At 48.4% G+C, this 22999-nt stretch overlaps 2 protein-coding genes across 5 annotated transcripts in view; one reads left to right on the top strand and one right to left on the bottom strand.

The window, feature by feature from the left end:
- Positions 1-22999, bottom strand: part of RRAGD (Ras related GTP binding D) — a 259744-nt gene that overhangs the window by 157832 nt on the left and 78913 nt on the right. The window lies entirely within an intron of this gene.
- Positions 13753-22999, top strand: part of ANKRD6 (ankyrin repeat domain 6) — a 238102-nt gene continuing 228855 nt past the window's right edge. For 2 of the 4 annotated variants that reach the window (XM_073589572.1, XM_073589571.1), the window contains exon 1: positions 13755-13926. The gene's annotated coding sequence lies outside the window, so the exon portion shown is untranslated. Of the gene's footprint in view, positions 13927-22999 lie in introns of all 4 variants that reach the window. The other 2 variants (XM_073589567.1, XM_073589570.1) reach the window with 2 other exon arrangements.

Below are 22999 nucleotides of genomic sequence, written 5' to 3'. Positions count from 1 at the left end.
CAGTCTCTCTCACCAGTCGCCACAACTCACCTAACTGCAATCTTTAATCTCTCCCTCTCCTCGGGCATTTTCCCATCCTCCCTCAAACGAGCCATTGTTACTCCATTACTAAAGAAACCCACTCTCAACCCATCCTGCACAAACAACTACAGACCAGTCTCCAATCTCCCCTTCATCTCTAAACTTTTGGAGCACCTACTTTACTCCCGCGTTACCCGATACCTCTTCAATCACTCCCTTCTAGACCCTTCTCAGTCTGGCTTCCGCTCCCTACATTCGACTGAAACTGCACTCATCAAAGTGACCAATGACCTTCTGACAGCAAAACGTAACGGTGACCACTCTCTGCTCATTCTTCTTGACCTAGCTGCAGCTTTCGACACTGTTGACCACCATCTCCTACTCTCTAGGGTCCAGTCACTAGGCATTAAGGACACTGCTCTCTCCTGGTTCTCTTCCTATCTTTTTGACCACTCCTTCAGTGTTTTGTTCTCTGGCTCCACATCATCTCCTCTTCCTCTTGCTGTCTGGGTACCTCAGGGCTCAGTCCTTTTCCCCCTTCTCTTCTCTCTCTACACGGCTCCAATTGGACAGACCATCAGCAAATTTGGCTTTCAGTACCATCTTTATGCTGATGACACACAACTATACATGTCATTCCCCAACCTTACCCCCGCTGTACTACAGAACGCCAGTTACTGTCTGTCCACAGGCTCCAACATTATGTCCGCTCTCTATCTGAAACTCAACCTCTCAAAAACTGAACTTCTTACTAACCTGTCATGAACTCATTTTCTGCTCCACCAGTTGAGAGTTCCCCTTCCATTCTCCCTCTGGTGGTGACAGGAGATAGTGCGGTTGGTTTAAGTGGTAGTGATCTGCCACCTGATGAGGAAGATAACGATTGGATCTCTGGAGTATCAGCCTGGATATAAGACAGCCAACGCCCTATCAGGGGGCTGGTGATTCAGTCTGCTTCTCAGGTCCTGGACTTCAGCTCTCTTCCAGTCTTCTCAAGTAGTTCTCCGGTTGTGATGAGGCGTCTAGGACCAACATAGGAACGCTCCACGACTGCTTCTAGTTGTGCGGTTAAGATCAGGGATCTGCAATCTGCATAGTTACCAACTTCTCTGGTTTTCTGAGACTTAGCTTGTTGTCTTGTTTTTCCTCCTCGGTTTCCAATTCATAACACTAACCTCCCTTAATCTGACATTTCCCTCTCCGTGGGTGGCACTATAATAACAACCCGGCAGCAGGCGCGCTGACTGGGTGTTATATTTGACACCAATCTCTCCTTCACATCCCATATACAATCTCTTGCCCGCTCTTGCCGCTTACACCTAAAGAACATTTCTAGAATCCGCCCTTTTCTCACCATGCAAACAACAAAAACCCTCACTGTAGCATTGATCCACTCCTGCCTGGATTACTGCAATGCTCTATTAATTGGCCTCCCCGTTACTTGACTATCCCCTCTCCAGTCCATACTTAATGCAGCAGCCAGGGTCATCTATCTGGCTAATTGGTATTCGGACGCGTCCGCTCTTCGCCAGTCCTTACACTGGCTGCCCATTCATTATAGGATCCAATTCAAACTACTTGTTCTCACCCACAAAGCTCTCCACAGTTCAGCACCCCCCTACATCTCCTCCCTCATTTCTATCGGCCTAACCGACCGCTGCGCTCTGCAAACCACTTTCGACTAATCTCTGCACTGATCCGTTGTCAGGGACACCGCACCACACTTGCTCATAGAGCCAGTGCGCGTGTCCTGAGTACAGAAGCAGTGCTAAACGAGGTACAGGAGGGATAAACAGATGGGAGGTCAGACAAAGCCAAAGGTCATACACAGGATCACAGTACAGTACCAGGGATGAGACAGAGCGGGTAATCAGGGCCAAGCAGAGATCAAAACCAAACAGACATAGGAGGTACCAGGCAGAATCCAAAGCGATATCCAGGAAACAGACCAAGTCATACACAGAGAATCAATTAACCAGAACACAGCACTAACACACTCAGGGATCACCACACAATGCCAAGGGCGAGAGTATAACTGACAGGGATGGGAGCATCCTGAGGCTATAAGAAGCCTCCCCCAGAACCAGGGAGAGGCCACAATCATAGCCCCAGGTGTGCAGGTAAGCCTGCACCGGGATCACAACCTTTAACCCCAGAAATGCCAGTCATCAGTACTGGTTCCATACATTAACACGTGTGCGAGTCAAACCCGCACTGAGATCATGACATCCGTACCCCCCTCTCAACGGGGGGCCTCTGGACCCCCAGGCTTGCCCGGGTACTTAGCATGGAAAGCCCGCACCAGGCGATCAGCATGCATCAACCGGGCCGATACCCAGGACCTGTCCTCCGGTCCATACCCCTTCCAATGAACCAGGTACTGTACCGACCGCCGTACCAACCTGGAATCTACGATATGACCAACCTCGTACTCCACCTGCCCCTCGACCAAAACAGGAGGAGCAGCAGGCTCGGAGTCTCCCCGGACTGCTTCAAAAGGTTTCAGTAGTGATTTGTGGAAGACGTTAGGGATCTTGAAAGAGGGTGGAAGGCACAGCCTATACGCCACTGGATTGATTTTTTCCACAATCTTGTACGGGCCAATGAATTTGGGTCCCAACTTGGCTGACGGAATCTTTAACTTAATGTTTCGCGTGGAGAGCCAAACTTTCTCTCCCACGCCGAAACATGGGACCAGGTGTTCGTTTCCTGTCCGCGAAAAACTTATACCTGCCTTGAGACCTAGATATATGCCGCTGGACTTCTGCCCATGTATCTTTTAACCGCTGAACAGAGTCCTCAGCCCCGGGACACCCCGAATCCAGACGAGAAAACTCACCGAAATGAGGACTGAACCCATAATTGATCAAAAAAGGAGTCATACCCGTGGAATGACTCACCCGACTATTGAAGGCAAATTCAGCCAACGGCAGTGCATCGCACCAGTCATTCTGTCTAGCAGAGGTTAGACACCTGAGGATCTGTTCCAGGGACTGGTTAGTGCGCTCCGTCTGCCCATTGCTCTCAGGATGGTAGATGGTATGCAGACGAAAAGGACAGAGACATACCTAATTTTTTGCAGAAAGCACGCCAAAACTTAGCCACAAACTGCACACCACGATCAGACACCACATTCAGGGGTACCCCATGCAACCGGATCACATGCTGCACAAACAACCTGGACAACGTCTCAGCTGACGGTAGTGCGGACAGGGGTACGAAATGAGCCTGCTTAGAAAACCTATCCACCACTACCCATACCACTGTATTACCCCTTAGATGGAGGGAGATTGGTAATAAAATCCATGGATAAGTGAGTCCATGGCCTTTCGGGCACTGCCAAGGGTATCAGCTCCCCTGCCGGCCGGCTATGAGAGCTTTTAGAACGAGCGCAGACCCCACAACCAGCAATGAATTTTTTTATGTCCGAACCAAGGGTAGGCCACCAAAAGATCCTAGCCACCGCCAGACGTGTGGCCGAAATACCAGGGTGAGCACTCAGCTTGGATTCATGGAACTCCTGCAAGAGTTTCAGGCGAAGTTGCTCTGGGACAAACAACTTCCCCTCCGGCTTGGCCGCCGGGGCCAGCGACTGGGCTCCCTGAATCTCCCGTTCCAATTCAGATGAGACCTCTGCTATCACAACCCCAGGGTGAAGAATGGAGGACGGTGGCTCAGGGGGCGACACCGGCTGAAAACTGCGTGATAAGGCGTCAGCCTTGACATTCTTAGACCCTGGACGAAATGTAATCGTAAACTGAAAACGGGAAAAAAAAAGTGACCAACGGGCCTGTCTGGGCGTTAATCTTTTAGCAGACTCAATGTACGACAAATTTTTGTGACCCGTGATCACCGTAACCGGGTGACTGGCCCCCTCCAAAAAGTGCCTCCATTCTTCAAACGCCAATTTGATCGCAAGAAGCTCTCTATTGCCTATGTCGTAATTTCTTTCCGCAGCAGAGAACTTCATGGAAAAGAAAGCGCATGGCCTGAGGTTGGTTAGAGTGGCAGGCCCTTGGGACAACACCGCACCCACCCCCACCTCAGAGGCGTCCACTTCCACGACGAATGGTTTGGACGGATCTGGCTGCACTAACACAGGAGCAGACATAAAACATTTTTTCAGCGTTGCAAAGGCCTCTTTTGCGAGCGAGGACCAATTTCTCACATCCGCACCTTTGCATGTTAGATCCGTGAGAGGTTTGACCACTTGCGAAAACCCCCGGATAAATTTGCGGTAATAATTGGCGAACCCCAAGAAGCGCTGAAGACCCTTAAGATCTCGGGGTTGCACCCAATCCGCAATGGCCTGCACCTTCTTGGGGTCCATGCGAAAACCCTCACTGGATACAATTAACCCCAAAAAGGACAACTCTTGTACACAGAATACACATTTCTCCAATTTGGCATACAAATGATTTTCTCTAAGCCTTTGGAGCACAGTTCGTACATGTTCCAAATGAGAATACTTGTCGGGGGAATATATCAAAATATCATCTAAGTAGATAACGACAAAACGACCAATGAGATCCGAGAATACCACGTTGATGAAATTCTGAAATATGGCAGGGGCGTTGGTAAGACCAAACGGCATGACTAAATTTTCAAATAGTCCCTCGGTCGTGAGGAACGCGGTTTTCCATTCATCCCCCTCCCGGACCCTTATTAAATTATATGCCCCCCGAAGGTCCAGTTTAGAAAACCACTTTGCCCCTGATAGTTGGTTACATAAATCGGGAATCAACGGAAGGGGGTACGTATTCCGTACAGTAATTTGATTAAGCTCCCAGAAGTCGAGACAGGGAGGTAACCCGCCATCTCTTTTCTTTACAAAAAAGAAACCTGCCGCCACAGGTGAGACTGAAGGACGTATGTGTCCTTTGCGCAGACTTTCAGTAATGTACTCCTTCATAGCCAAGCGCTCAGGACCGGACAAATTAAACAGACGGGCTTTGGGTAATTTAGCCCCCGGGACCAGCTCAATAGCGCAGTCAAAGGGTCTATGTGGCGGTAACGTCTCGGCCTCGCTTTCGGAGAATACATCTTCGAAGTCCTTCAGGCATTCCGGAATACCTTCCAGCTCGACAGATGATACAGACACAGATTTAACAGGTTCAACCAGCAGTGCGGATTTATCACATAATTCAAAATCATTAAACCCCCATTGAACAATCTCCCCCGTTTTCCAGTTAATAACTGGGTTATGGCGTTGTAACCAGGGCATGCCCAACACCAACCCTGCAGGTAGATTGTCCAGCACAAAACAACTTATGTTTTCCACATGAGTAGCGCCCACTCTGAGCAAAAACACATCAGACATAAAGCGAATTCCCTCCTTAATGAGGGGAGATGAGTCAATGGCCATCACCTTGATCGGAACCTTGAGCCTAACTGTCCCTATCTTGCAGTATGAGACCAATTGGGAGTCAATAAGATTAACAGATGATCCGCAGTCCACGAAGGCTGTAGAGGAAAAAGAACTACCATCCACAAACCGTTCCACAGGCAGTACTACTTTAGAAAACGAGGAAAATGGTACCTGAGGGTCTGAGCAGCCTCCCCGTTGACTACCCAGACCTAGTCGTTTCCCGCCGACCGGGTTTGAAGACGGGCAATTCTGGCACTCCCTTTTCCAATGTCCCGTTTTACCGCAGTAAAAGCATAACTGCTTGTCCTTCCGGCGTTTCCTCTCCGTATCCTTCAGGGAGAGGGCGCCTACATCCATGGGCTCAGGGGCAGTCTCTTTTCCGCTGGGGAATAATGGAGTATCCACCTGCATCACCCCTCTGACCTGCAGTCCATCCGGACGGCCTGGGTCATGGCGTGCTCGAGAGAGTTAGGTGGGGGATGTAATGCCAAGGCATCCTGCAGCCGCTCGGACAAGCCTCTGCGAAAGAGTCCTCGGAGTGCGGCGTCGCTCCAGGAGACCTCTGCCGCCCAGCGGCGGAACTCAGAACAAAACCACGCAGCTGAGTGTTTCCCCTGACAGACACTCATCAACATGTCCTCTACCAATCGCACTCGGTCAGGTTCATCATAAATGCGCCCGAGGGCCTCAAAGAATGCGTTCACTGACATACGTTCAGGAGCAGAGGAAGACAGAGAGAAAGCCCATGCTTGCGGAGCCCCCCGAAGTAGGGAAATAATGACCCCCACCCTCTGGAACTCATCCCCGGAGGAGCGGGGCCTTAGAGAAAAAAAAAGTTTGCATCCTTCTCTGAAAGACCTGAACTCCTTTTTATCCCCTGAGAAAAGGTCTGGCAATTTGACCGGAGATTCGGGGGACGCTAATGACACATCCCTACCCCCAGAACTAGAAGCCCCTGCATCGACAGCCCCCTGCACAGTAACCACCAACTGTTGCTGGGTCTGGGCCATCGTGCGTTGTTCCACATTGAGCTTATGGAACATTTGGGTCAGGTGCTTGACCTGATCAGCCAAGGCTTGTATGGGATCCATGAGGATAACACACACTTTTTTTTTTTTTTTTTTCCTTCAGAGGAGAAAAAAAAATGAAATGGTCAGTTATAATGTCAGGGACACCGCACCACACTTGCTCATAGAGCCAGTGCGCGTGTCCTGAGTACAGAAGCAGTGCTAAACGAGGTACAGGAGGGATAAACAGACGGGAGGTCAGACAAAGCCAAAGGTCATACACAGGATCACAGTACAGTACCAGGGATGAGACAGAGCGGGTAATCAGGGCCAAGCAGAGATCAAAACCAAACAGACATAGGAGGTACCAGGCAGAATCCAAAGCGATATCCAGGAAACAGACCAAGTCATACACAGAGAATCAAGTAACCAGAACACAGCACTAACACACTCAGGGGTCACCACACAATGCCAAGGGCGAGAGTATAACTGACAGGGATGGGAGCGTCCTGAGGCTATAAGAAGCCTCCCCCAGAACCAGGGAGAGGCCACAATCATAGCCCCAGGTGTGCAGGTAAGCCTGCACCGGGATCACAACCTTTAACCCCGGAAATGCCAGTCATCAGTACTGGTTCCATACATTAACACCACGTGTGCGAGTCAAACCCGCACTGAGATCATGACATCCGTACCTCCCACCCCCGACTCCAAGACTTCTCCCGCGCTGCGCCAATCCTCTGGAATGCTCTACCCCAAGAAATTAGGACTATCCACAATTTGCATAGTTTTAGGCGCTCCCTCAAAACACATTTGTTCAGAGTGGCCTATCACGTTCACTAATCAAAATCATTCTATGTGTAAGTGTGCATGTGTAGCCCATTGACTATCTCCATCCATCCCTAATTCCCTCAAGATGGCTGGACCATCATTGTAAATACACCATTGTAAATACACACCTGTACTTTGCATCTCCCCACCTCATTGTAGATTGTAAGCTCTCATGAGCAGGGTCGTCTTATTTTGCTTTAATTATTGTATTGTTAAAGTTGTTACTTATGACTTGTGTTCTGAAACTGTTAAACTGTAAAGCGCTGCGGAATATGTTGATGCTATATAAATAAAGATTATTAATATTAGATGCTGGGCTCAGGCTGGTGATGATGTATATACAGGTGCTGGGCTCAGTGGGCTGGGGCTGGTGATGGATATACAGGTGCTGGGCTTAGTGGGCTGGTGATGATGTATATACAGGTGGTGCTGGGCTCAGTGGGCTGGGGCTGGTGATGATGTATATACAGGTGCTGGGCTCAGTGGGCTGGAGCTGGTGATGATGTATATACAGGTGCTGGGCTTAGTGGGCTGGGGCTGGTGATGATGTATATACAGGTGCTGGGCTCAGTGGGCTGGGGCTGGTGATGATGTATATACAGGTGCTGGGCTCAGTGGGCTGGGGCTGGTAATGATGTGTATAAAGTTGCTGGGCTTAGTGGGCTGGAGCTGGTGATGATGTATATACAGGTGCTGGGCTCAGTGGGCTGGAGCTGGTGATGATGTATATACAGGTGCTGGGCTTAGTGGGCTGGGGCTGGTGATGATGTATATACAGGTGCTGGGCTCAGTGGGCTGGGGCTGGTGATGATGTATATACAGGTGCTGGGCTCAGTGGGCTGAGACTGGTAATGATGTGTATACAGGTGCTGGGCTTAGCGGACTGGGGCTGGTGATGTATATACAAGTGCTGGGCTTAGTGGGCTGGTGATGATGTATATACAGGTGCTGGGCTTAGTGGGCTGGGGCTAGTGATGATGTAAATACAGGTGCTGGGCTTAGTGGGCTGGGGCTGGTGATGATGTATATACAGGTGCTGGGCTCAGTGGGCTGGGGCTGGTAATGATGTGTATACAGTTGCTGGGCTTAGTGGGCTGCAGCTGGTGATGATGTATATACAGGTGCTAGGCTTAGCTGGCTGGGGCTGGTGATGATGTATTTACAGGTGCTGGGCTTAGTGGGCTGGGGTTGGTGATGTATATACAGGTGCTGGGCTTAGTGGGCTGGGGCTGGTGATGATGTATATACAGGTGCTGGGCTCAGTGGGCTGGGGCTGGTAATGATGTGTATACAGGTGCTGGGCTTAGTGGGCTGGAGCTGGTGATGATGTATATACAGGTGCTGGGCTTAGTGGGCTGGGGCTGGTGATGTATATACAGGTTCTGGGCTTAGTGGGCTGGTGATGATGTATATACAGGTGCTGGGCTTAGTGGGCTGGGGCTGGTAGTGATGTGTATACAGGTGCTGGGCCTAGTGGGCTGGAGCTGGTGATGATGTATATACAGGTGCTGGGCTTATTTAGTGGGCTGGGGCTGGTGATGTATATACAGGTGCTGGGCTTAGTGGGCTGGTGATGATGTTTATATAGGTGCTGGGCTCAGTGGGTTGGGGCTGGTGATGATGTATATACAGGTGCTAGGCTTAGTGGGCTGGGGCTGGTAATGATGTGTATACAGTTGCTGAGCTTAGTGGGATAGAGCTGGTGATGATGTATATACAGGTGCTGGGCTTAGCGGGCTGGGGTTGGTGATGTATACACAGGTGCTGGGCTTAGTTGGCTGGGGCTGGTAATGATGTATATACAGGTGGTCCTGGGCTCAATGGGCTGGAGCTGGTGATGATGTATATACAGGTTCTGGGCTTAGCGGGCTGGTGATGATGTATTTACAGGTGCTGGGCTTAGTGGGCTGGGGTTGGTGATGTATATACAGGTGCTGGGCTTAGTCGGCTGGGGCTGCTGATGATGTATATACAGGTATGGGGCTCATTATACTGTATGGAGCAGTTTCATTCACCTTTTTTGTTCTAAAATGTTACAGCCTGAACGACCATGGCTTGCCCCCCCTAGTTTTGATCCTGGGTATGCCCATGTCAGGAGCCAATATCCAGCTGTCAGGATGAAATGCCAGCACTGTATATACTACAGGATTTCATGAACTTGAAGTATCTGCCAACAAAAATATCAAAACGTACTAAATGATTATAATTGTACTTCGGCAACCATGCAAACATCTCACTTAGGCTACGTGCACACGCTGTGGAATGTGAAGCATACCGTACTGAGAGAGACTACTGTTCAGTAAAAGTACTGTTGGTTACAGGCCTAGGGCGGCCACAGTGACGGATCTGACAGGAGTGTCAACGAGTGAAGAGGGGACGGTGTACGCATACACGTCCCCAGTGTGAAGTACGGTGTGCGGGAAGCGGCTCTGGAAACGGAGGGCCGACAAGTAAAGCGAAGTAAAGTGTATTGTATTGAAGTGCGGTGTACTGCGGAGGCTGTCAAGTGGGTGGCCAGAGAATAAAGTTTTGACCTGTTGTACCCGACATTTGCCGCCATCGTGTCTCTGTTACATCTCTGCGCGGTATAAAGAGGGACCACCCCCCCAGCTCGGCCCACCTCTACAGGATGCAGTCTCCGAGCGTAGACGGTGGTGGCCCAGGTCAGGGGGAAGCTGTAAACTCCGTAGATAATGAGGGCCCCCGTACTAGCATTTCATTGGGGGCCATGCTGAACAACCTGCCTAGATTCTCCGGCTACAATACTATGCTATGGAGCTGGATAGAGCGAATGCGGGGGCTCTTTCGGATGCACCCAATGACCCCTGACCTGGAAGCTGAAGTGGCACTCATGGCCCTAGATGGGGAGGTGCGGAGGTCAGTGATGTTGAAACCTCCGGGGCACCGCAACACTTTTGAAAAGGTGTTGCAGATAGTGGAACAGACCCACGGGGATCCCACTAATGTGGGAGAGTTAAGGACCCGTCTGTTTAGCCGGATGCAGGCAGAGGGGGAGACGATTACACAGTATATGAATGTACTCCAAGAATTGCATACGGCTATTGAAAGAAAAGACGGGGTAGGGGTAGGACCTGTTGACATTACCCTACGTGACCTACTGGTGACTGGACTGCGAGATCCACTGATAAAGCAGGCATTACGGGAACAGATCAGAATGAATCCCCAAATAGACTTTTCAGAAGTGGGAAGTCAGGCACGGGTTCGGGAGCAAGAGCAGGGGATGGCGGTCCCCGTGGGGAAGGTCCGAGGTGTGGAGGCCTCCTCGAACACAGTTGAGGAACCTCAGTGGGTGGAGGAGATGAAGCGAGAATTGAAAAATATTAAGAGCGAGTTGGCTGAAGTAAAGAGAAGAACCGAACCGGAGACTGGACGACCCAGTGTTAATCCCGGTCCCTGGGGGTCACTCTCTCCATGGGGTGGTCAATCTATACCGGTCCGGTGTTATGAGTGTGGAGAACCAGGCCACTTCGCCCGAGAGTGTCCGCGGCGTGGGAGATACCCACCCCGGCGGCCATTAAACTAAAGGGCTCTGGGATGGGGGGACGCCACTCTGAGCCGAAAACCACAACTAGGGGTGGTGGAAGTCCCGAAGATTTGGTAGCAAAGTGTCCGGTAGTTTGGGCAGAAGCAGGGGGCCGGGCCGTCCGGTGTCTGGTAGACACGGGGTCACAAGTAACCACTATGCCCGCAGCGTACTTTCAACGAAACTTTCCGGAGGCAGCAAGGCCTCAGTGGGGGCCCATGATTAGACTAGTAGCCGCCAACCAACTGCCGGTCCCGGTTGCCGGGTTAGTGTGGGTGCAGGTGACGTTGTGCGGTAAACCCCTCGGCCGCAGAGGGGTGGTGCTGACTCAAGGAGAAGCTGATCAATGACACCAGTCACCCTAGGCATGAATATTTTAAAAGAGTTTGGTAACCTGTTGCAAATGTAGGGTCAGTGGGCCGAGCTGGGGGGTGGTCCCTCTTCTTACCGCGCAGAGATAAAAACAGAGACACGATGGAGGCAGATTCTGGGTGCAACAGGTCCAAGTTTATTTCACTCGCCGTCCGACGGCCTCAGAGCACACCGCACTTTCTTTATCTCACGGCCCTCTGTTTTCAGGGCCGCTTCTCAAACACTGTACTCTATGCTGGGGACGTGTATGCGTACACCGTCCCCTCTTCTTACCGTCGACGCTCCTGACAGGTCCATCACTGTGGCCGCCTTAGGCCCGTAAACCAACAGCGCTTCCACTGATCAGTCGTCGTGTCAACTACGGTGTCTCACACCCAGTGCCTCGTCCCTTCTGCGGTTCTTCCTGTCAGGACCACCCCCCTGACGTTCTCTCTCCTCAGTCCCCCTCTCCACAGCCACATGCGGGAAGTAAGCGGAACAATGCATTCCTATGGGTGCGGGATCGCCGCGATTCCGCAAATTAATGAGCATGCTGCGTTTTTTACCGCGAAGCGATTCCGCCTCGGTAAAAACCGCAGCATGAGCACAGCATTGCGGAATCCCATAGGAATGCATGGGATGCTTATTTTTCGCGTTTTCGCAGCAAAATCGCGCGGTTAAAACCGCCGCGGAAACGCGAAAAAAACGCCACGTGTGAACTCAGCCTACTAACTGACACCTACCTACACTGTGCAAACCTTTCCTTCTTCACTCTGACTAGTCTGTCCGTCCGTCAGGTCACCTTCCGTACACACACGCTGTGGAATGCTCTGCGGATTTGGCAGCGCGGATTTTGTAAAATCCGCAGGTAAATCTGCAGGTCAAAAGACCTTTGTGGTCACCTCATAGAACAATGTACAAGAAGTTTCCACACAATGGTACCTTATAAAAAACCATCTTTATTTAAATACCAATGTCACAACATTAAAAAGAAAGGTGCTGGATCAATGTGAGAGACAAAACGCATGTAAACACCATATGATAATGTATTCATGGGAGGCTGCAAAAACAATATGCAGTGTGAACACAAAAAAAAAAAATTGTAACTAATTCAATGTCAAATATTGATTGACTATCATTAAAGAGTTGTTATACCCATATGCAGTGTGAGAACCAAGGAAGATTCACTTGCTCCATACCAATTAGTCATCTGTGAGGAGGCGCAACACTAAAGGAGCATCCCATCAAACTGATACTTCACAATGCATAAAATAGGTTATAAAGTCTCATGAAACCAGTGTTTCACAGTGCATAGTTATAAACTAAGAAATGTAAACACTATATAAGCGTGACAAAAAGTCACTGCAACCTACCAATAAATAAAGGTGCTTACTGCAGCGTCCCTCATGCCCCGACGCGTGTTTCGCAATGCTTCATCAATGGAGGCTTATGATGCGGTTATATAGTGTTTACATTTCTTAGTTTATAACTATGCACTGTGAAACACTGGTTTCATGAGACTTTATAACCTATTTTATGCATTGTGAAGTATCAGTTTGATGGGATGCTCCTTTAGTGTTGCGCCTCCTCACAGATGACTAATTGGTATGGAGCAAGTGAAATTTCATAAATCTCCCTCGGTGCACACACTGTAAATTGACTCAATAGTCCTTTTATGATAAATTAATAATGAATATGGAGCAAGTGAATCTTCCTTGGTTCTCACACTGCATATGGGTATAACAACTCTTTAATGATAGTCAATCAATATTTGACATTGAATTAGTTACAATTTTTTTTTTGGTGTTCACACTGCATATTGTTTTTGCAGCCTCCCATGAATACATTATCATATGGTGTTTACATGCGCTTTGTCTCTCATATTGATCCAGCACCTTTCTTTTTAATGTTGTGACATTGGTATTTAAATAAAGATGGTTTTTTATAAGGTACCATTGTGTGGAAACTTCTTGTACATTGTTCTATGAGGTGACCACAAAAGTAATTATTGGTATGTTGTGGTAATATATCCAGTATTATATATTAATAGCTGGTTTGGGCAATTTTTGTGAATATAAGGTCAAAAGACCTGCGGTTTTACCTGCGGATTGCTCTGCGGTTTTGCCCTGCGGTTTTTCAACTTCACAATGGAGGAGATGGCAAACCGCAGGAGAATCCACAGAAAGAAATGACATGTCAATTCTTTCTGCAGTTTAGAAACCGCGCGGAAAAATCCGCACCGTCTGCACTGCGGTTTTTTATTCCCATAGGGAATAATGGTACTGTACACCGCAGCAACCAAATCCGCTACGGAACCACAGCAGAATCCGCTGCGGTTTGCCATCTCCTCCATTGTGGAGATGAAAATCCGCAGGTAAAACCGCAGAGCAATCCGCAGGTAAAACCGCAGATTTACCTGCGGATTTTACAAAATCCGCGCGGCCAAATCCGCACCCCATTCCGCAGCGTGTGCACATAGCCTAAGAGCTAAAAGCACTGTGAAAACCCAAATTTGTGTCACGCTCCTAACTTTTGGCCAAGACTGTATGAAACACAGTGATGAGCAGCGGGCCTGTTCCACCCCTCATTCGCTCCTCATCCAGCAGGTGGCGCTGCACTGCAAGCAGATCTTTCCTGTGTGAAGAAAACATTGGGAAAGCTGCTCGTGTACCCGCAAAGCCCCGAGCAGGGTCCGCACACAAGGCGGGGGCTCCGGTGTAACTGCTCTGCTGCCACCGAGGAACACATTCCGGAGCCTGCCCCCAGGACACCGAAATCTCGTCACAACATTCCGAACGCGGCAACAGGTAGGCACCGAGTGTCGTGTGTCACATTACCTGCGTGGTAGACGAGGTGTGGAGAGAGCAGTCGTGCAGACTATTGTACCATGCGTTACTCTTCCAGCCTGGCACTGAGTCATGCCTTCTTGTTACGTCCTCTGCCAGCCTGTGCAATGCTCATACACTACAGAGACGCTGCAATGGGCGTCAACAGGTGGTCTGCGCCCCTCACTATGGGATGTAAGGGGCTGTATACAGTGTGGTGTGTGGGGCTGTATACAGTGTGATGTGTGGGGCTGTATACAGTGTGATGTGTGAGGCTGTATACAGTGTGGTGTATGGGGCTGTATACTGTGTGAGGCTGTATACAGTGTGATGTATAGGGCTGTATACAGTGTGATGTGTGGGGCTGTATACAGTGTGATGTATAGGGCTGTATACAGTGTGGTGTATGGGGCTGTATACTGTGTGATGTGTGGGGCTGTATACAGTGTGGTGTGTGGGGCTGTATACAGTGTGATGTGTGGGGCTGTATACAGTGTGATGTGTGGGGCTGTATACAGTGTGATGTGTGGGGCTGTATACAGTGTGATGTATAGGGCTGTATACAGTGTGGTGTGTGGGGCTGTATACAGTGTGATGTGTGAGGCTGTATACAGTGTGATGTGTGGGGCTGTATACAGTGTGATGTGTGGGGCTGTATACAGTGTGATGTATAGGGCTGTATACAGTGTGGTGTGTGGGGCTGTATACAGTGTGATGTGTGAGGCTGTATACAGTGTGATGTGTGGGGCTGTATACAGTGTGATGTGTGAGGCTGTATACAGTGTGGTGTATGGGGCTGTATACAGTGTGGTGTGTGGGGCTGTATACAGTGTGATGTGTGGGGCTGTATACAGTGTGATGTGTGAGGCTGTATACAGTGTGGTGTATGGGGCTGTATACAGTGTGAGGCTGTATACAGTGTGGTGTATGGGGCTGTATACTGTGTGAGGCTGTATACAGTGTGATGTATAGGGCTGTATACAGTGTGATGTGTGGGGCTGTATACAGTGTGATGTATAGGGCTGTATACAGTGTGGTGTGTGGGGCTGTATACAGTGTGAGGCTGTATACAGTGTGGTGTATGGGGCTGTATACTGTGTGAGGCTGTATACAGTGTGATGTATAGGGCTGTATACAGTGTGATGTGTGGGGCTGTATACAGTGTGATGTATAGGGCTGTATACAGTGTGGTGTGTGGGGCTGTATACAGTGTGATGTGTGAGGCTGTATACAGTGTGATGTGTGGGGCTGTATACAGTGTGATGTGTGAGGCTGTATACAGTGTGGTGTATGGGGCTGTATACAGTGTGATGTGTGGGGCTGTATACAGTGTGATGTGTGAGGCTGTATACAGTGTGGTGTATGGGGCTGTATACAGTGTGAGGCTGTATACAGTGTGGTGTATGGGGCTGTATACTGTGTGAGGCTGTATACAGTGTGATGTATAGGGCTGTATACAGTGTGATGTGTGGGGCTGTATACAGTGTGATGTATAGGGCTGTATGCAGTGTGGTGTGTGGGGCTGTATACAGTGTGATGTGTGAGGCTGTATACAGTGTGGTGTATGGGGCTGTATACAGTGTGATGTTTTAGGCTGTATACAGTGTGATGTATGAGGTTGTATACTGTGTGAGGCTGTATACAGTGTGATGTATGGGGCTGTATACAGTGTGATGTGTGAGGCTGTATACAGTGTGGTGTATGGGGCTGTATACAGTGTGATGTTTTAGGCTGTATACAGTGTGATGTATGAGGTTGTATACTGTGTGAGGCTGTATACAGTGTGATGTATAGGGCTGTATACAGTGTTGTGTATGGGGCTGTATACAGTGTGATGTGTGGGGCTGTATACAGTGTGATGTGTGGGGCTGTATACAGTGTGATGTGTGAGGCTGTATACAGTGTGGTGTATGGGGCTGTATACAGTGTGATGTTTTAGGCTGTATACAGTGTGATGTATGAGGTTGTATACTGTGTGAGGCTGTATACAGTGTGATGTATAGGGCTGTATACAGTGTTGTGTATGGGGCTGTATACAGTGTGATGTGTGGGGCTGTATACAGTGTGATGTATAGGGCTGTATACAGTGTGGTGTGTGGGGCTGTATACAGTGTGGTGTGTGGGGCTGTATACAGTGTGGTGTATGGGGCTGTATACAGTGTGATGTGTGGGGCTGTATACAGTGTGGTGTATGGGGCTGTATACAGTGTGGTGTATGGGGCTGTATACAGTGTGATGTGTGGGGCTGTATACAGTGTGGTGTATGGGGCTGTATACAGTGTGATGTGTGGGGCTGTATACAGTGTGGTGTATGGGGCTGTATACTGTGTGATGTATGGGGCTGTATACTGTGTGGTGTATGGGGCTGTATACTGTGTGATGTGTGGGGCTGTATACAGTGTGATGTGTGGGGCTGTATACAGTGTGATGTATGAGGTTGTATACTGTGTGAGGCTGTATACAGTGTGATGTGTGAGGCTGTATACAGTGTTGTGTATGGGGCTGTATACAGTGTGGTGTGTGGGGCTGTATACAGTGTGATGTGTGGGGCTGTATACAGTGTTGTGTATGGGGCTGTATACAGTGTGGTGTATGGGGCTGTATACAGTGTGATGTATGGGGCTGTATACAGTGTGGTGTATGGGGCTGTATACAGTGTGATGTGTGAGGCTGTATACAGTGTGGTGTATGGGGCTGTATACAATGTGATGTGTGGGGCTGTATACAGTGTTGTGTATGGGGCTGTATACAGTGTGATGTGTGGGGCTGTATACAGTGTGATGTGTGGGGCTGTATACAGTGTGATGTGTGGGGCTGTATACAGTGTGGTGTGTGGGGCTGTATACAGTGTGATGTGTGGGGCTGTATACAGTGTGATGTGTGATGCTGTATACAGTGTGGTGTATGGGGCTGTATACAGTGTGATGTATGGGGCTGTATACAGTGTGATGTATGGGGCTGTATACAGTGTGATGTATGGGGCTGTATACAGTGTGGTGTATGGGGCTGTATACAGTGTGATGTGTGGGGCTGTATACAGTGTGATGTGTGGGGCTGTATACAGTGTGATGTGTGGGGCTGTATACAGTGTGATGTGTGGGGCTGTATACAGTGTGATGTGTGGGGCTGTATACAGTGTGGTGTGTGAGGCTGTATACAGTGTGATGTATAGGGCTGTATACAGTGTTGTGTATGGGGCTGTATACAGTGTGATGTATAGGGCTGTATACAGTGTGGTGTGTGGGGCTGTATACAGTGTGATGTATGGGGCTGTATACAGTGTGGTGTGTGGGGCTGTATACAGTGTGGTGTATGGGGCTGTATACAGTGTGATGTGTGGGGCTGTATACAGTGTGGTGTATGGGGCTGTATACAGTGTGATGTGTGAGGCTGTATACAGTGTGATGTGTGGGGCTGTATACTGTATACAGTGTGGTGTATGGGGCTGTATACTGTGTGATGTGTGGGGCTGTATATAGTGTGATGTGTGGGGCTGTATACAGTGTGATGTATGGGGCTGTATAGTGTGATGTATGAGGTTGTATACTGTGTGAGGCTGTATACAGTGTGATGTGTGAGGCTGTATACAGTGTTGTGTATGGGGCTGTATACAGTGTGATGTGTGGGGCTGTATACAGTGTTGTGTATGGGGCTGTATACAGTGTGGTGTATGGGGCTGTATACAGTGTGATGTGTGAGGCTGTATACAGTGTGGTGTATGGGGCTGTATACAGTGTGATGTGTGAGGCTGTATACAGTGTGGTGTGTGGGGCTGTATACAGTGTGATGTGTGGGGCTGTATACAGTGTTGTTTATGGGGCTGTATACAGTGTGATGTGTGGGGCTGTATACAGTGTGATGTGTGGGGCTGTATACAGTGTGGTGTATGGGGCTGTATACAGTGTGATTATGGGGCTGTATACAGTGTGATGTGTGAGGCTGTATACAGTGTGGTGTATGGGGCTGTATACAGTGTGATGTGTGGGGCTGTATACAGTGTGATGTGTGGGGCTGTATACAGTGTGATGTGTGAGGCTGTATACAGTGTGGTGTATGGGGCTGTATACAGTGTGATGTATGGGGCTGTATACAGTGTGATGTATGGGGCTGTATACAGTGTGGTGTATGGGGCTGTATACAGTGTGCTGTGTGGGGCTGTATACAGTGTGATGTGTGGGGCTGTATACAGTGTGATGTGTGGGGCTGTATACAGTGTGATGTGTGGGGCTGTATACAGTGTGGTGTATGAGGCTGTATACAGTGTGGTGTATGAGGCTGTATACTGTGTGATGTATAGGGCTGTATACAGTGTGGTGTATGGGGCTGTATACAGTGTGATGTATGGGGCTGTATACTGTGTGATGTGTGGGGCTGTATACAGTGTGATGTGTGGGGCTGTATACAGTGTGATGTATGGGGCTGTATACAGTGTGATGTATGGGGCTGTGTACAGTGTGATGTGTGGGGCTGTATACAGTGTGGTGTATGAGGCTGTATACTGTGTGAGGCTGTATACTGTGTGATGTATGGGACTGTATACAGTGTGATGTGTGGGGCTGTATACAGTGATGTAAGGGGCTGTATACTGTGTGATGTATGGGGCTGTGTACAGTGTGATGTGTGGGGCTGTATACAGTGTGGTGTATGGGGCTGTATACAGTGTTATGTATGGGGCTGTATACAGTGTGATGTATGGAGCTGTATACTGTGTAATGTGTGGGGTTCTATACAGTGATGTATGGGGCTGTATACAATGTGATGTATGGGGCTGTATACAGTGTGGTGTATGGGGCTGTATACAGTATGATGTATGGGGCTGTATACAGTGTGATGTATTGGGCTGTATACAGTGTGATGTATGAGGCTGTATACTGTGTGAGGCTGTATACAGTGTGATGTATGGGGCTGTATACTGTGTGATGTATGGGGCTGTATACAGTGTGATGTATGGAGCTGTATACTGTGTAATGTATGGGACTGTATACAGTGTGATGTATGGGGCTGTATACAGTGTGATGTATGGGGCAGTACACAGTGTGATTTATGGGGCTGTATACAGTGTGGTGTATGGGGCTGTATACAGTGTGATGTATTAGGCTGTATACAGTGTGATGTATGAGGTTGTATACTGTGTGAGGCTGTATACAGTGTGATGTATGGGGCTGTATACTGTGTGATGTATGGGGCTGTATACAGTGTTGTGTATGGGGCTGTATACAGTTTGATGTGTGGGGCTGTATACAGTGTTGTGTATGGGGCTGTATACAGTGTGTGATGTATGGGGCTGTATACAGTGTGATGTATGGGGCTGTATACAGTGTGATGTGTGGGGCTGTATACAGTGTGGTGTATGGGGCTGTATACAGTGTGATGTGTGGGGCTGTATACAGTGTGGTGTATGGGGCTGTATACAGTGTGATGTATGGGGCTGTATACAGTGTGATGTGTGGGGCTGTATACAGTGTGATGTATGGAGCTGTATACTGTGTAATGTGTGGGGTTCTATACAGTGATGTAAGGGGCTGTATACTGTGTAATGTATGGGGCTGTATACAATGTGATGTATGGGGCTGTATACAGTGTGATGTATGAGGCTGTATACAGTGTGATGTATTGGGCTGTATACAGTGTGATGTATGAGGCTGTATACTGTGTAATGTATGGGGCTGTATACAATGTGATGTATGGGGCGGTATACAGTGTGATGTATGGGGCAGTACACAGTGTGATTTATGGGGCTGTATACAGTGTGGTGTATGGGGCTGTATACAGTGTGATGTATTAGGCTGTATACAGTGTGATGTATGAGGTTGTATACTGTGTGAGGCTGTATACTGTGTGATGTATGGGGCTGTATACAGTGTGATGTGTGGGGCTGTATACAGTGTTGTGTATGGGGCTGTATACAGTGTGTGATGTGTGGGGCTGTATACAGTGTGGTGTATGGGGCTGTATACAGTGTGATGTATGGGGCTGTATACAGTGTGGTGTATGGGGCTGTATACAGTGTGATGTATGGGGCTGTATACAGTGTGATGTGTGGGGCTGTATACAGTGATGTAAGGGGCTGTATACTGTGTGATGTATGAGGCTGCATACAGTGTGATGTATGGGGCTGTATACTGTGTGATGTATGGGGCTGTATACAGTGTTGTGTATGGGGCTGTATACAGTGTGATGTGTGGGGCTGTATACAGTGTGATGTGTGGGGCTGTATACAGTGTGGTGTATGGGGCTGTATACAGTGTGATGTATGAGGCTGTATACAGTGTGATGTATGGGGCTGTATACTGTGTGGTGTATGGGGCTGTATAGTGTATGGTGTATGGGGCTGTATACAGTGTTGTGTATGGGGCTGTATGCAGTGTGATGTCGGGCTGTATACATTGTAATGTGTGGGGCTGTATACAGTGTGATGTGTAGGGCTGTATACAGTGTGATGTGTGGGGCTGTATATAGTGTGATGTATGGGGCTGTATACAGTGTGATGTGTGGGGCTGTATACAGTGTGGTGTATGGGGCTGTATACTGTGTGATGTATGGGGCAGTACACTGTGATGTATGGGGCTGTATACAGTGTGATGTATGGGGCTGTATACAGTGTGGTGTATGGGGCTGTATACTGTGTGATGTATGGGGCTGTATACAGTGTGATGTGTGGGGCTGTATACAGTGTGATGTGTGGGGCTGTATACAGTGTGATGTGTGGGGCTGTATACAGTGTGATGTGTGGGGCTGTATACAGTGTGATGTGTGGGGCTGTATACAGTGTGGTGTGTGGGGCTGTATACAGTGTGGTGTATGGGGCTGTATACAGTGTGGTGTGTGGGGCTGTATACAGTGTGATGCATGGGGCTGTATACAGTGTGATGCATGGGGCTGTATACAGTGTGATGCGTGGGGCTGTATACAGTGTGATGTATGAGGCAGTATACAGTGTGATGTATGGGGCTGTATACTGTGTGGTGTTTGGGGCTGTATACTGTGTGGTGTATGGGGCTGTATACAGTGTGATGTGTGGGGCTGTATACAGTGTGATGTGTGGGGCTGTATACATTGTAATGTGTGGGGCTGTATACAGTGTGATGTGTCGGGCTGTATACATTGTAATGTGTGGGGCTGTATACAGTGTGATGTGTGGGGCTGTATACAGTGTGATGTGTGGGGCTGTATATAGTGTGATGTATGGGGCTGTATACAGTGTGATGTGTGGGGCTGTATACAGTGTGGTGTATGGGGCTGTATACTGTGTGATGTATGGAGCTGTATACAGTGTGATGAGTGGGGCTGTATACCCATGATGTCATTTACAGGCCTCTCTCATCTTTTTAAGTGGGAGAACCTGCACAAATGGTGGCTGACTAAATACTTTTCCCCCAGTGTACAGTCTACACACTGCACCCGCAAGTGCTGGCTACATACAGTCTGTACATTACACCTTTTAGCATTTATCTCTATAGTGTACACAGCTCTGGCAAAAATTAAGAGACCACCACATCAAAACCCTGTCATGGCCAGCCCAATCTCCAGACCTGAACCCCAGTGAAAACCTCTGGAATGTAATCAAGAGAATGATAGATAGTCACAAGCCATCAAACAAAGAAGAACTGCTTAAATTTTTGTATCAGGAGTGGCATAAGGTCATCCAAAAGCAGTGTGAAAGACTGGTGGAAAGCATGCCAAGACGCATAAAGCTGTTTTTCAAAATCATGGTTATTCCACAAAATACAGTGCCTTGCGAAAGTATTCAGCCCCCTGGAACTTTTCAACCTTTTCCCACTTATCATGCTTCAAACATAAAGATACCAAATGTAAATTTTTGGTGAAGAATCAGCAACAAGTGGAACACAATTGTGAAGTTGAACGAAATTTAATACTTTGTTGCGCCACCTTTTGCTGCGATTACAGCTGCAAGTTGCTTGGGGTATGTCTCTATTAGTTTTGTACATCGAGAGACTGAAATTCTTGCCCATTCTTCCTTGGCAAACAGCTCGAGCTCAGTGAGGTTTGATGGAGATTGTTTGTGAACAGCAGTTTTCAGCTCTTTCCACAGATTCTCAATTAGATTCAGGTCTGGACTTTGACTTGGCCATTCTAACACTTGGATATGTTTATTTGTGAACCATTCCATTGTAGATTTTGCTTTATGTTTGGGATCATTGTCTTGTTGGAAGACAAATTTCTGTCCCAGTCTCATGTCTTTTGCAGACTCCAACAGGTTTTCTTCAAGAATGGTCCTGTATTTGGCTCCATCCATCTTCCCATCAATTTTAACCATCTTCCCTGTCCCTGCTGAAGAAAAGCAGGCCCAAACCATGATGTTGCCACCACCATGTTTGACAGTGGGGATGGTGTGTTCAGGGTGATGAGCTGTGTTGCCTTTACGCCAAACATGTCGTTTGGCATTGTTGCTAAAAAGTTCGATTTTGGTTTCACCTTACCAGAACACCTTCTTCCACATGTTTGATGTGTCTCCCAGGTGGCTTGTTGCAAACTTTAAATGACACTTTTTATGGATATCTTTGAGAAATGGCTTTCTTCTTACCACGCTTCCATAAAGGCCAGATTTGTGCAGTGTACGACTGATTGTTGTCCTATGGACAGACTGTCCCACCTCAGCTGTAGATCTCTGCAGTTCATCCGGAGTGATCATGGGCCTCTTGGCTGCATCTCTGATCAGTCTTCTCCTTGTTTGAGATGAAAGTTTAGAGGGACGGCCGGGTCTTGGTAGATTTGCAGTGGTGTGATACTCCTTTCATAATAGCTTGCACAGTGCTCCTTGGGATGTTTAAAGTTTTTGAAATCATTTTTTATCCAAATCCGGCTTTAAACTTCTCCACAACAGTATCACGGACCTGCCTGTTGTGTTCCTTGGTCTTCATGATGCTCTCTGTGCCTCAAACAGAACCCTGAGACTATCACAGAGCAGGTGCATTTATACAGAGACTTGATTACACACAAGTGAATTATATTTATCATCATTAGTCATTTAGGACAACATTGGATCATTCAGAGATCCACAATGAACTTCTGGAGTCTGTTTGCTGCACTGAAA

Source organism: Dendrobates tinctorius, unplaced genomic scaffold, assembly GCF_039654945.1.
Source record: "Dendrobates tinctorius isolate UK_male_01 unplaced genomic scaffold, ASM3965494v1 ptg000111l, whole genome shotgun sequence".
In the NCBI taxonomy this organism is placed as follows: domain Eukaryota; kingdom Metazoa; phylum Chordata; class Amphibia; order Anura; family Dendrobatidae; genus Dendrobates; species Dendrobates tinctorius.
This window is presented reverse-complemented; position numbering and strand designations above follow the sequence as displayed.